We start from the raw sequence: 13,511 nt of genomic DNA, 5'->3' as shown, positions 1-13,511 counted from the left end.
TAGTTGCTTTTTGTGGACCACCGGTAAACCTGTTAATGAAGCAGATTAGGTGAGAGTTTGAGGGTGAAGGTGAGGCTTTCCTCCCTGTGGCCTTAAGGGTTGCCAGTCTGCTGTGTGTGTGTGTGTGTGTGTGTGTGTGTGCGTGTGTGGGGGGGGGGGCGTGGGTGGCCAATGGGTTGTGAGTCCCCCTGTAGCCCGAACCGTGGCACTGACATGAGCACGCGGCCCTTCTCGACTCTTCAAAAAGCTGTGTCAGATGGTTTTGCTTTTCCCCCTCTTCCCCCGGTTATATTTTCCAATATAAAAAAATAATGACCTTATTCAGAGACCACACTGTAAAACCAGAAAAAATAGAGCCCTCATTTTGGTTGCTTTTCTGTGCTCACCCTGGCCTACTTTCAAATCCAGGCACTTTGTGTGTGTTTTTGTGTATGTGTGTCTGTGTGTGTGTGCATGCGTAGTGGAGGTTGCTTGGTTTGCTGCCCATCTAGATTAGTTTGTACTGTCTATCCTGTATTGGGATGCAGGCATGCACCGAGAGTTTAGCACTTTTCAGGGTTTCCTCAAAGTTGCGTTACGAATCAGTCCAGGATTCAAACGTGTGCTTCTTTCCACAGTGGGGTCTCAGAGACCAATGAGAGAGAGAGAGAGGGCTGAAAAAATGTTATGTTTGTTTTCTGTGTTAGTTTATTGTTTTTACCCGGAACCTGTGAGGGGGAAGAGTGATGGTGTTTGTTTATTTGTTTTCATGTTGGTATGGGTGCTCTCTCTCTCTGTGCGGGAAATTAAGGTGCAAATCCGGAATTGCCACACCTGCCTCCCAGGGGTGTCACACGGCAGCGTGACATAAATGGTGCCGAAACCAGGGAGGGAGCGGTCTCGGCGCGAGCCAAATTAGCCTCAGGCTGCATTCTGGTGGCGGAGGAGTCCAGCGAAACGGATTTGTCTCGCCCACGCCTACCAGCGGAGAGAACACACGCACCTGGTGTTGCGCTAACTGGTCGGCCCAGGTTTAAAGATGTATTCCTCCCCGCGGTGCGCGGCAGAGACCGGGAGCGCGTGCCGAGGGTGAGCGAGTCCGTTTGGGAGTTTTCGTTTGTCAGGGCACGGGAGACGCAGAAAGAAAACGCAGCAGAAAAGTGGACGAGCTGGCCTGCTAAGAGTGGTGAGCTGAAAAGCTGTCACTGCTTTGATTTCTTCTGTATTTGTTATCTTATTTTTTTTTTGGTTAGTTGATTGTTATTGCCCAGAACCTGTGAGGGGGAAGGGTGAAGCTGTTTATTTAGGGGGGAAGGGGGTTATATGTTGGTGTGGGTGTGCGCTTTCTCTGTCCATGTGGCAAATTATTGAGGATCTTACACAATTTTTTTACTGTTTAAAGATCTGTTTAAACAGTTTTGGAGCACTTAAAACTTGCTTAATCTCTTTATAACTCCTTCATAAGCAATGCATAGGACCTTTATAAGTACTGTATATACAATCATAAATTCTTATGAAGCCACTGTGAAGCAGTTCCTCAAATGGACTCTTCCTCCCCTTTTGTTAAAAGCAGGGCTGCCCAGGCCTATTCCTGGAGATCAACCGTCCTGTAGGTTTTCACTCCAACCCTAAGATAGCACACCTCATTCAACTGCTAAGGATCTATGTTGACTAGGATTCAAACATCAAACCTCCTGAGTTTTTAGAATGAGTATCAAGCATAATTCATATGAGTCTTTCAGTTATCAATATATCAATGAAGTTTGGCACAATGAATTTCAGGTGAAAGCCATTCATAGATGATGATTAGAAAATCTGTCAAATGAAGTTGTAAAATCTCCGGTACTATTTGACATTTTGTTTGGATTATTTTTTTAAATGTTTAGAATCTGGTAGTATACCATCTATGTGGTTTGAGTCTGTCATAATTCCAGTCCCTGAAGCCCACAGTGGTGAGCCTATAGTTCCACTGAATTACAGGGCTATCAGCTTAAAGAGCACAATCTGTAAATTATATCCCGCTATACTCAATGAAATGCTCATATCATACCTGGAGAAAGGAGGCATTTTTGTTCAGGAACAGAATGGATTTTGTAAAAATGGGAAAAAGGGATCTTCTCACATACAGATTGTAAGATTAAATGAGTACCTCTCTGGTTTGTTCTGAAATCCATTAGAAGTGATGCAAGGAGACACTCTGTCCCCTACCCTATTTTCAATTTATGTACTGATTTAGCAAGAGAAATTCAGTTCTGAAACTATGGGGTATTTTCTAGAAGAGAAATGTTGAGCATCCTTCTATATGAGGATGACATTGTTTTATTGTCAGATTCAGAGCACAAAATAAAAAACTGCTCTCCCACACCAATGAATGGTGTAAAAAAAATTGAGGTTCATGAATACAAAGAAAACTGAAATAATTATCTTTTAAAAAAAAAAAAAACATGCACTAGTCTCAGTAATTACCATTTCTGTTTTGCAAGTCAAAAATGAAATTTCACCAACTCATAAATATTTACGTCCTTATATTGACACGTGAATTTCATCAAAGGTTATATGGTAGCCAAATCAGCAGGTAAAATATTGGGGGGAATCATTGGTAAAAGCGTGAATTTAAAAGATATAGGTTTTCATACTTACTGCAAACTTATTCCTGGCCTGTGTGTGTCCTGTACATGACATTCGATATTTCTTCAGTGTATAAATATATGCCTACTTTAGCAATACCTGGAGATATGAGGTGGGAACTGGGGTGCATTGGAAGGTCTGCTTTGCTCAGTTATGGAACAGGCTACTTAACATGGAGGAGAGCTGGTTGACCATAAGGATATTTAATTTAAATGAGTATGTCAGTGGGTCTTGGTCAAGAGATGTAATATGTTTCAAATATTTGGGTTTGAAGAGTTATTTTCTACTGATAAAAAGGTTGACAGTGTCAGGTGCGGTGGGGGGTTAGGACCCAAACGCAGAGTGAGGGGAAAAACTCAAAACCCCAAAACGGAATTGAAACAAAGACTTTACTTGACAACTCCAGGACAAAAGAAAACAAAAAGCCTCGCAGGGCAACTCTTCCAAAAAAAAACACAAAGTAATCTACAAACCTCAGGAGACAAAGAAAATCCAAGAATGCGTGGGAAAACAGAAACACACAGGAAGCTACTTAAAACATGACCAGAAACATGACCAGAAGTGCACACAAAAACACAACCAAGGATCCAGCACCTGAGTCCGGGAGAAGGGAACTTAAATAGACAAGACACTGACGAGACACAGCAGGGCACAATGCACAATCAGGCCACAGAGAGGGAAGGGAAAACAAGACGACCAAAAACCAATAATTGAACAATTGAAACCAATAATGCAATTAAACAGGGGGAGCAGGACACAAAACAGAAGTACCGCCATCTGGCGGCCCAACAAGGAAAGACAGACGGGAACATAGAACCATGACAGACAGGTTCAACAAGGCAGCGTTCAGTAAATTTAAAGAACAACTAATTAAATATGGAGCAAATCAAAATTGTGTATATATAGTGAGATTAAACATGAATATGTTATAGAGAGTTATGTTTCATATAACCTGTCTAAGATGGCTAGATCATCGTGTGCTCAATTGAGATCTTGTATATTGCCGCTTCATTTTCAGACAGGGCCTGGAGGAGGGAAATCGGATCTGTTTAATGTAATATGAAATATTGGAAATTGCTTGATAATCAGTTTTGTAAAATCAAGAAAGAATATGGATGATGCACAGTAGTTGAGTTGGCTATTTAAATATGAGACATTTAAGTTTGCTTATTATTTAGAGAAAGCCTGGGAAAGAGGGAGAGCTCTTTCATTTTTGTTCTTGTAGATTTAATGTGTTTGTATATGGTATTAATTTATGCATGTTCACATGTTGAATTCATGTTTGTTCTTGTATTGTGTACATATATGTAGGTGTGGTTGTGTCAGTGGATATACATTTGTCATATTCCCTTTGTTTTAAGGTGTGACTAACATTGGAAGAATTTGGTTTTTGGATAACGTCCCACACTGGCCCATGGGCCATCACACGTTGGATATTATGTACGTGAAGCTGCCTTGTAATCCGATGCAAGATGGGTTAACTTGTTTGGCATGACACTTGAACAAATATTTGATTCAGTTCAATTCGTTCTTTTGTCAATAACCTCAAATCAGCATATGGTGCGTCACATAGTACCGTCACTGCATCAATGCCTGGTTTCAGTTGCTGATGTCGGTGTTCTTGTTTTTGTAGTTACGGTGACCTTCGTCAGAGGTTCGATGCCCGGGTAAGGACACTGCCATTGCACCCTTGAGCTAGGTACTTAACTGAAATTGCTTCAGGATAAATGGATGAAATGTTGTGTAAGTCCCTCTCAGTAAGAGCATCTGCTAAATGCCTGTAATGCAATAAACTGCAAGGGAGTGTATTTTTTTTTTATATATAATATTTTAGTGGACATCGTCTCATTCTTTTGTCCTGCACATGGCCATGTGAGTTGAATGTGCATATACTCCATTTTTCTCAGAGATGTCTGTATTTCCAGAAGAATGTTTGTTCCTGGTGAGCTACCTACGTATGTGTTTTCTTAAAGTAATTGTCTCTCTTGTTTTGTCTCTTCTGTTGCCCAGTGGTGGATTTGATTTTGTTGATAATGATTTAAAGGCTGATAGAAATAGCTTTCTCGTGGTGTGGAGTGGACCGTGTGGTCTCCGTCTCCGCCTCTTTCTTAACAAGCTCAAACTGGACTGGCGGGGGGGTGGGGGGTTGGGTAGAGGGGTTGGGGAGCGAGGGACGGGGGGATATCAAAACCACGTTTGCCCGACTTTGCCGAATTGCGCGGCGAGTTATATCAAAGCGCGGGGCGAGTCTGCTGCCCCCCCCCCCCCCTCCTCCACTGGCTCGCCGAGAGGGCCCGGCCCATCTGAGTCGGATTAGCCTAATTGGCCGGCGGTGGGGCGAGGCGCGAGGTGATCTATTTCCTCTGATACGCCGCAGCAGAAGAGCCAGCCGCCCCCGCGCCCGTGCGTCCGTCCGTCCGTCCGCCGGGCTCGCCGGACGCTAAGTGGTCGGAGCGCGGAGATTCATTAGCGAGATCAAAGGTCTGACCCTTTGCCAGACACACAGGGGACCTGCTTCCTAATTATCCTCTCCCGCGGAGGTTGTTTTGGCTGGCTGAGGGACTAAAGGCCTTGTGGACCAAGCTGTAGCCTTCAACATGTGCCACACATTTGTGAACCTCTTACAACGGCTTGAACTGGGTAATGGCACGTAGTAAACGAAGAGCAATTAAGACTGAGATTAAAAAGTTGAAGCTGGTGTATTCTGAATATTGTTGGATGCATTGTTAGGTGCTTTGCGCAGTTGGAGACATGTATGTTTAGATGCTGTGGTTTCAGTGCAAAACAATGCATTCCAAAATATTGAGTTAGAGACCTGTGATATAAGGAAAGAGAAACCTTACACAATTTAAGGTTTCCCTTTCCTTACATCATAGATTTCTAACTCATTTATTTGGAATGCATTTTTTGGCACTGAAACCATAACATTGAAACATACAAACAGCCCTGGAGAGCCACATTGTCTGCAGGGTTTTGCAGATTTAAATAACGTAGTTCAATAGCTTACCACTGTATACCTTGGACACCAGGTGTGTGGACTCTTCAGTGAACCAATCAGTGATTTAAAGGAAGTACCTAATTACTGAGACAAAACAAAAACCAGCAGACACTGAGTAGTTAAAATTGAATAAAAATTTAATTTCACAGAGTATTTTTGAGGCAATTCATATGGTTCTTTTTTACCAAAAAATGTGTAACACTTCATTCTTTTGAGGTTTCTAGAAAAATGGAAAACAGCACGTGGCTGTCTTCAATGTGCACTCGTATGTAAAACAGGTGCATAATTTCCCATCTATAGTTTTTACAAAATGAGAAAAATATGAAACTTGGCGACATCACAATTTCTAAACTTAACTTGGCAGAGGTCGCCGCAGACTTCTCTCCAGAACTGTGCTTGGTATCCCATGATTCCTGCGAAAGGGGAAAGGGGTGGATTTTGTGGAGCAGAATGTATGGAGCCTGAGAGGCGGATGTGTGGAAGAGAGAGAGAGAGAGAGAGCAGGACAGCGCTGCGCTCTTCCGGGGCGGGTCGGGGGGCGGAGACCGGCGCTTCAGACAGGTGCGGCGACCCCGCGCCCCCTCGGAGGTGCGACCTGCCTTTTATTGGACATTTACGGCCGGCCCCACCGCCTTTTAACCGAGCCACCTGCAGGCAATAAAGCCCCGGCTCCTGCTCCACGGCCGTCCGCAGGAATTCCCAGCAGCCCCCGGGGGAGCCCTGGCCCCGTTAAGATGTTTATTGCGCTGAAAGTGGTCCGTGGGGGAAAGCACTGACAGGTTCGGAGAGCCATTTCGGGGGGACGGATTTTCCTGTCATTTGTAAACAAACCCGAGAGGTTTTTCTTTTTTGATTTATTTTTTCAGACCGCTGGAGTCTATTTGAAGAGACTCGGTTGATGAGGATGGATTTCTTGAATTTGTGGCATTATGTTTGATAATGTTAAGTCACCAGAGGCATTCTGATGCATTCCTAAATTGACAGAGGCACTTTGACTGGGTGATTATGCATACGCGGGTGTATTTATTTTTGTTGTTGTTGTTTTTCTTGCCTTATTAGATATAACTATGCATTTTTGTGAGCATCTTTGCTGTACAGCAAAAATGTTGTTAAAGAAGCAGCATGTCAGATTCATTTCAAATAGCCCGGCCAACTGTTCCACACCGTGCCTGAAAACAAAAACTTTTTTTTTCTTTTGATTTTATACATCTATATTGTAATTCAAAGGCAAAAATATTTTGAGAGATTTTGAGAGAATTTCTGTAGTGCACAAAGGCCAACTTGGTGTTCATGTAGTCACTCTTGACTACGAGGGATACGTACATCATGGGCAGAGGTGAGGTCAGTGGTCTCTCTCTGTTTGAGTCTGACCCGTGGTGAACTACGGGTTCAAAGCCCTGGTGTCTGCCCCCAGGCGTGGGTGTTGGGAGGGAGGGGTGGGGTTGGGTGGGGTGGGGTGGGGGGGGCTGGGGGTTCAAGAACTTCATATAGGTTGTGTTCCTTTACTTTGAGGGCCACTGAAAAGCATTAATGCATTCATTAGGCTCATGGTTGTGCATTCTGGGGTTGTCCTTCCTGACGAAGACCAGGTCCCTTTCCTTCATGCTCGCACGCACGCGCGCACACACACAAAGTCACATTATTTTCTCCCTACTCAAACAAACAAGCACACACACACACACACACTTGGTCTCACTTTTCTAATTTTCCACAACCGTCTCAAGATCAAAAAATTCCTATGACAACCAACCACAAACAACAACGATGCTTCATTTCGTAGGGGAAAGCGGCGTAAGAATAAAAGACGGAGATGAGTGATTTATATGTTTATGTGCCGGGGAGCTCCACGAAGACGGTTTTGGCGAAGCAGGTGCGACTCGCGTGGAAGCGGCGACGCTCGCCATGGCAACCTGCGACGGGCGTAACACCCCGTGGTCCGCAGCCCCATAAATCACGCCCTTTATCTGAACAGGATACAGGCTGACAGCGAGGGTTGATAACACGCATCTCGCAGTTCATAAGAGAGCTTCTTTGGTGGTTGGGGGGGGGGGGGAAAAAAAAACATTTAAGAAAAGTGAGTGACTAAGGGAGAGCCTGGAAGGGTTGGCAAGTGAAGTCGTATAAATCACCGTGGGGAAAAAAAAGAGGTAATTCATCCGACGCACCCAGATTGCTCAATAGAGAAAATTGTCCAGGTATAAACCAACGGCTTCCAACTGGAGGTGGTAGTTAGCAATGACGCCTGCATGAATCCGTTGATAATTACAGAATTAAACTACAATTTGTTAAGATAAGTTTCACGACAAAGACACTAAAGGCTTTTATAGGCTTGTAATTATCTTTAAGCTGTAGTTTCACCTTACAAACTTTGACTTTAAATGTTCATATTATCAGGAAGGTGTGTATGCATAAATTGGTCCTGTCAACTGTGAACAAAGGCTTGTTTTCGTGTTTTCGTTCCTGAATAGCTTCTTCGAAAACATAAATCATTGAGAAACCACGGGCCTTCAAACGTGCCCAATTGTATTACTGTGTGTAGACAATAAACTAACATAAAATGTGACCAGAGATATCAGTCTTCTCCTTTTGCATGCTCCCTTTGCGGTGCAGTTCTGTCGATTTTAATTATTTTCTTTCTTTTTGATTTACGTGCACTACCTACGCAGAGTAGACATCCCGTCAGTTTTTGGAGGGGAAGGGGTTCTTTATGGGTCCTGGCCTGCTCTTTGGGGGTTACACGCAGGACTGGGGGTCCGCAGATGTTTTGCCGCAGTAAGCGTCGGAGAAGGTCTCCGGCCCGGCTCTGCCTAATGTTCCGGACAGATCGGGAACGCTAGCCCTTGACAGACGGCGCACAGATCTTCATTCCCAGATACTCCCAGCTGAGGAACATCTGGCGGGCTGGCTCTTTCTGGGTAAAGTGTGCTCTAGTGACGCACTTCTGGCTTTTCCTCATGCTGCGGTCGGTTCTGTGTGCCTGCCTCCGCGTCCAGTTTAGCATTTCAGGTTTTCAGGTCGCGTGAAAGTTTCGAGCGTTGAAACTTTTGCCGATTTATCACGCTAATCGTTTTCAATTTAGAAAAATGAAAGTTTATATTTGAGCTGTAATTTTTTGATATGGAGGTTAAATGCAGTTTGTGACTTGGGTGTTTTTCTCCCCGTTATGGTTCTGCGGATATGAACTGCGTCGGTGTTTGTGTTGTTGCGCTCGGCTGCATCCGCACTGTAGGAGGGTTGTTTTGCCATTGCACAGTGAGAAAACACGAGTCTGTCGATGGTTTTTAACTTTGCAGTATTGATTTATAGTAATTTGTGATGTTGAGGGCCATCTCTGCCATGCATCTGTCCCCTGTTTATCGCAGTTTATTTTCAAACAACATAATTCTATGGCACAGCTAGCTCACCGTTTCCAAAAAACGATTCTGAATTTCTTTCCGAATTTTAGCCACAGGAGGGGTTGCGTGCAATTTTGAGAACACACAGCAGATTTATGTCTTCCACACGAGAACACAATAGTGCATACCTGTTATAAATGGCAAGTATCCTAAATGAATACTATAAGCCCCCTCCTAGAAATCTACAGAAATCTTTTTTTTTGTTTTATTTGTAGTTGTTACGCTCTGGCATGGCAGGGTACATATAAATCATCTGGGAGACGAATCAAATGGACGGAACAACCATGGGATGAAAAGCGCGTGATCATAAATCTCGTCGTGGCCGAGAAGTTTTTGCCGTAACCACGGCAGCAGTTCAGGCCTAACGGGGAGTGCTGTGCAGTTTTTTTGGGCTTTTTTTTCAGGTGACTACTTTTATTTTTTATTTGCTTTTTTAAAAAAATTCCTAAAATTTATTTGGTGCCCAACGTGGGGCTGAATATATAAAATTCCCACCCTAATTTTGAATGTCTAGTTATCTGTGACCTTTAGTTCACGTTCGTGCGTGAGCCCAACTGCCGTTTTTCTGGGAGGGTAGACAACCGGGGTTTTCCTCCTAAACACTTGATGCTGCCAGCTGCTTCTTTTCACACCACAGACTGCAGCCAAGTTCACACAGAATGGAGTCGGGGAAACGTCTTTCACGTGCGGCTTCGACGTGCTGCCCACAGGCGCGTGATCAACCAGCGGGGGGTCGAAACGCAAACCGGCCGAACCCTCCCGTACCCTGCGGAGCCCCGCGCGCCGAGCCGGCCACTGGCTGCGGTCGAATTCATACAAAAACGTGGGGTTCGTCCTCGCAACCACAGCGTGGTGCCTTAACCGAATAAGCCTCCCAGCAGCCCTTATTCTACTTTTACAACGTTCTAGTATTCCATGAACCTTCCCAGGATGGAGGACGTGCACGTGCCTCAGATGCAGCAAACGTGGCAAAAATCCAATGTGCAAAAAAACAAAAAAAACATTCAACTGAGGTCATGTGACAAATTTCCCCCTCCTACGCCCGCCCCCTGGAGAAGTGGCTCCTTTGATCTGGCATAACTGGCGTTTAGTCAGGACTCAAACAGAGCTGCCTGCTTTCCGCCCTTGGTGCGCTATTCTCAGTCACACAACTGCCTCACCTGCCTTGATGTTCAGTGAGCGGCAGAACCTGTTTTGTTGTTGTGGACCCATAACCGAATCACCCGGCCCACCAACTTTGGTGGTGGATCGATCCGTCTGTACCGATGGATTTCTGCCCCAGTTAGGAAGACCTCACCCACACAACAGAAATGAAACCAAGGGTCATTTGCAAAGCAGGGAGGTACTTAACGGCAGTGCTGGTGGTGTGCGATACGTCACTGACTTATGGAATGCAGCCTTCTTTTAAACCCAGCTGAAATCACCTGGTTGTTGAAGCCCTGTTACATTCCTAGCATTGCCATGCATGCACCAAACTGCCTTACACTGCACCAGGGCTGCCTTTTCCTCTTTTTTTATGGTGACTGGATCTGGGATATAGCCACTGAACGTTCGGGCCCTTACTAAAGTACTGAGGGACAGGTTCAGTCTAAGTGCTTAAAATTGAGTAACTTTTTTATAGGTGTTCAATTATTGTTGTGTAACACTTAGAAATGGTGATCAGAGTCTTCAGACCCAAACAGTACTGTGGGTCGTCCCTCTTTGTTCTCAACGTGAACCATTTGCACAGAAATGAGTCAGTAGCAAAGGCTTTGTCAAAAGGCAGAGTGATTCCGGTGATTCAGAGGGAATTGAAACAGAATACAACTCTGAACCAACTGGGGAAAATAACCGATTCAGTATCCCCGGGGAAAACAGCCAATGACAAACAGCCAGGAGTGTAGCTGTTTTGTTTCAAATAAATAGGAGTCGTGTCCTTTGTACTGCGTGTGCGCTTGGACGGATGCCAAAGCTCTGTTCCCAGATTCTGTTCGTTACAGGTTCTTTTTCCAAAAACCTTGTAGGCATGACACGCAATTCATCTCCTGAGCTCCGTGCTCTTAGACAAGTAATGACTCATCTTTCTTGTTGTTGCCGCGTCTTCGCACGTGCTAAGCCGTAGCGTCCCGCTCGGCTAGGGCCGCGCGGAGGTCACGAACGCCAGACGAGTGACAGCCAGCACCTCAGCCTGACAGGCGAGGAGAAAGAGCAGATTTTTTTTGGAGAGGTGAGCGGGAGCGAAGCGCAGGTGGCGAGGCCGACAGGTGAGGCGGCGGTCGAGACGCGTCGAGCGCGCCCTTTGATGCGGAGGACCGCGGCCTCATCGACGCCGCCGGCTTTCAGAGGAGGCCGCCGCGGGCGCGTTCCCAGAGTCCCTGCCGTCCGCTTGAACCTCTGCTCGCTCACTGCTTCATCTGCGCGCCATGCAAGGTTTTAATGGGTTTTTTTCCATTACTTTTGGCATCATGTATTTTTATTTTTTATTTTTTCACCCAAAGATAGCAGGCATACCGTGAATAGCCAACTGTCATTTTCTGTGCATTCACTCAACCTGGGTGGTTGAGAGAAAATGTATGCAATTCCGTAGGGGGTGGAAAAAGGTTCAGCGTTATCTTATTAGGGCTACATTTTCAGACTTTTAATTTGTTTAAGAAACAAAGGTGGTAGTGAGTTTCCTGAAACAATTCCTCTCAAATCAGCCTCCTTTTTTTGAGTCAGGAGGCAGATATAACCCCTGCTCAGACTGCAGGCCCATAAGTTACATCAACCTTCTGCACTGTCCTTTGCATACCACGTTTGTAAATACCAGAAATGGCGACTCTGTGTGTGGATTTACTTCAGGCAATGAGTAGGCCCTCAGCCTTTGGTTGATTTGTATGAATCCTGGTCTGCTGCCTCTATTAGTAGGTGAACTGGTCGGGAGATGAAGTGTGTGTCCATCTCAGGCAGTGGGTGGGGCAACATGCAAGCCCCGCCCACATGCGGGTTACCATGAAGAAACCCCTCCATTAGTCTCAGATATCCATGCAGGGTCTCAAGTACGACAGCGACTTGTTTAGGGACTCATAAATCTTCCTAAAACGAAGGCAAGCCTCTTATGTCATCGCCTAATTAGACACAATAATTACCCCAGGACCACTTGATTGAGTAACCTATTAGTTATGTAATTACGTGCTTCTCCTATTAATTAGCCACTGTACTTCTGCAGCAGCCACTTGTATAATTTAAAAGGTGATCAGGGGGTTTGTTTGTGCTCCCCCCCCCCCCCAATGGCAATCAGCCAATCAGAACCTTATGTCATCCCCATGATTCCGCCCTCTCTTCACGCAAAGCCAATTAGGAAACTTTGTGCAGCAAATCCAGAATCCCCCAGAGTGACCCGTTACCCATTAATGTCAAACTCATTCCATTCACATGGCTCACGTAAGGTCAAAAGGTCACTGAACCCAAAGTACTGGATTGGAGTTGGTGTCAGTGCAGTGCATTCTGGGCTTTTAGGATTGTGTAATGTATTAGCCGTTCCTAAACTGGGGTCCATGAAGGAGTGACACGTCGCTGGGGAGGTCATTAGCAAAATGGAAAATAAATTATATTTGTCTTAAATTTCCATAATACATATTTCTGATTAAGATGTCATGGCATTATGATTTAAACATGCTTCCACATACTAATGTATGTGTTAAGTAGTCTGTGCATTGGGTGTTGAGTATATTCTGAATGTTCATTTATTGCAGTGAGGGCCTGCAGCCACAGAGTTGTCATATATATATTCATAGATATTCATTCATTTGTCAGTGTTTTCTTTTAAACGGGGGCAAAATATGAGTGATGACGTGCCTGTATTTTTAAAGGGTAAAGATAATTTTGTTCTGTAAAAAAACCATGTATTATTACAAAAACATGCATTATTATTATTATTATTATTCCAACATGAACAACAAGGCATATCTGGTACAGAACGAGTATGCACCTTGACAGACGGAGTTGATACACATTAGTCTCAAAAGGAATTATGATAACGCACTAAACTAAACTCCATAAGGTATGATATGCACGCATGGAGCAAAGTAAGTTTCGAGTAAGTTTCAGGCTGCATAACATTTAAGAATACTTATTCGTTTGATATTCAGACATTACTACTAAGCTAAAATTGTCTGGCCACGGCATTAGTGCTCACGGATTGTAGGCCGTGCTTTTTCCAGCTCTCTTGAAACGCGTTATTTATTGTTTCGTCTCGGATGCAATAGTTAGATTTCCTATGCCTTATTTTTTATTTCTATGCTTGCTCGTTTTTTCTCATATTTTATTGAATGTTGCCGACTAACTTTAAAAAAACACGCATTACTTTGCGACATTGCTTGTCTTCACCCTTCCGACTTCAGTTGTAGTTCTTACATTCTCCAGCAGATGGAGACAGCGCGTTTCAAGTTGTGAAGTAGCCTTACAGTGAGCAATTTCAGACCTGCAGCTAAAAGTTGAAGCAAATTGTTTATTTAGAACTGGACATTTGAATAAGCTTTTTTGTTGTTCTA

Source organism: Anguilla rostrata, chromosome 10 (genome assembly GCF_018555375.3).
Source record: "Anguilla rostrata isolate EN2019 chromosome 10, ASM1855537v3, whole genome shotgun sequence".
Lineage (NCBI taxonomy): Eukaryota > Metazoa > Chordata > Actinopteri > Anguilliformes > Anguillidae > Anguilla > Anguilla rostrata.
The sequence above is the reverse complement of the archived record's forward strand: the minus strand, read 5'-3'. Positions refer to the sequence as shown.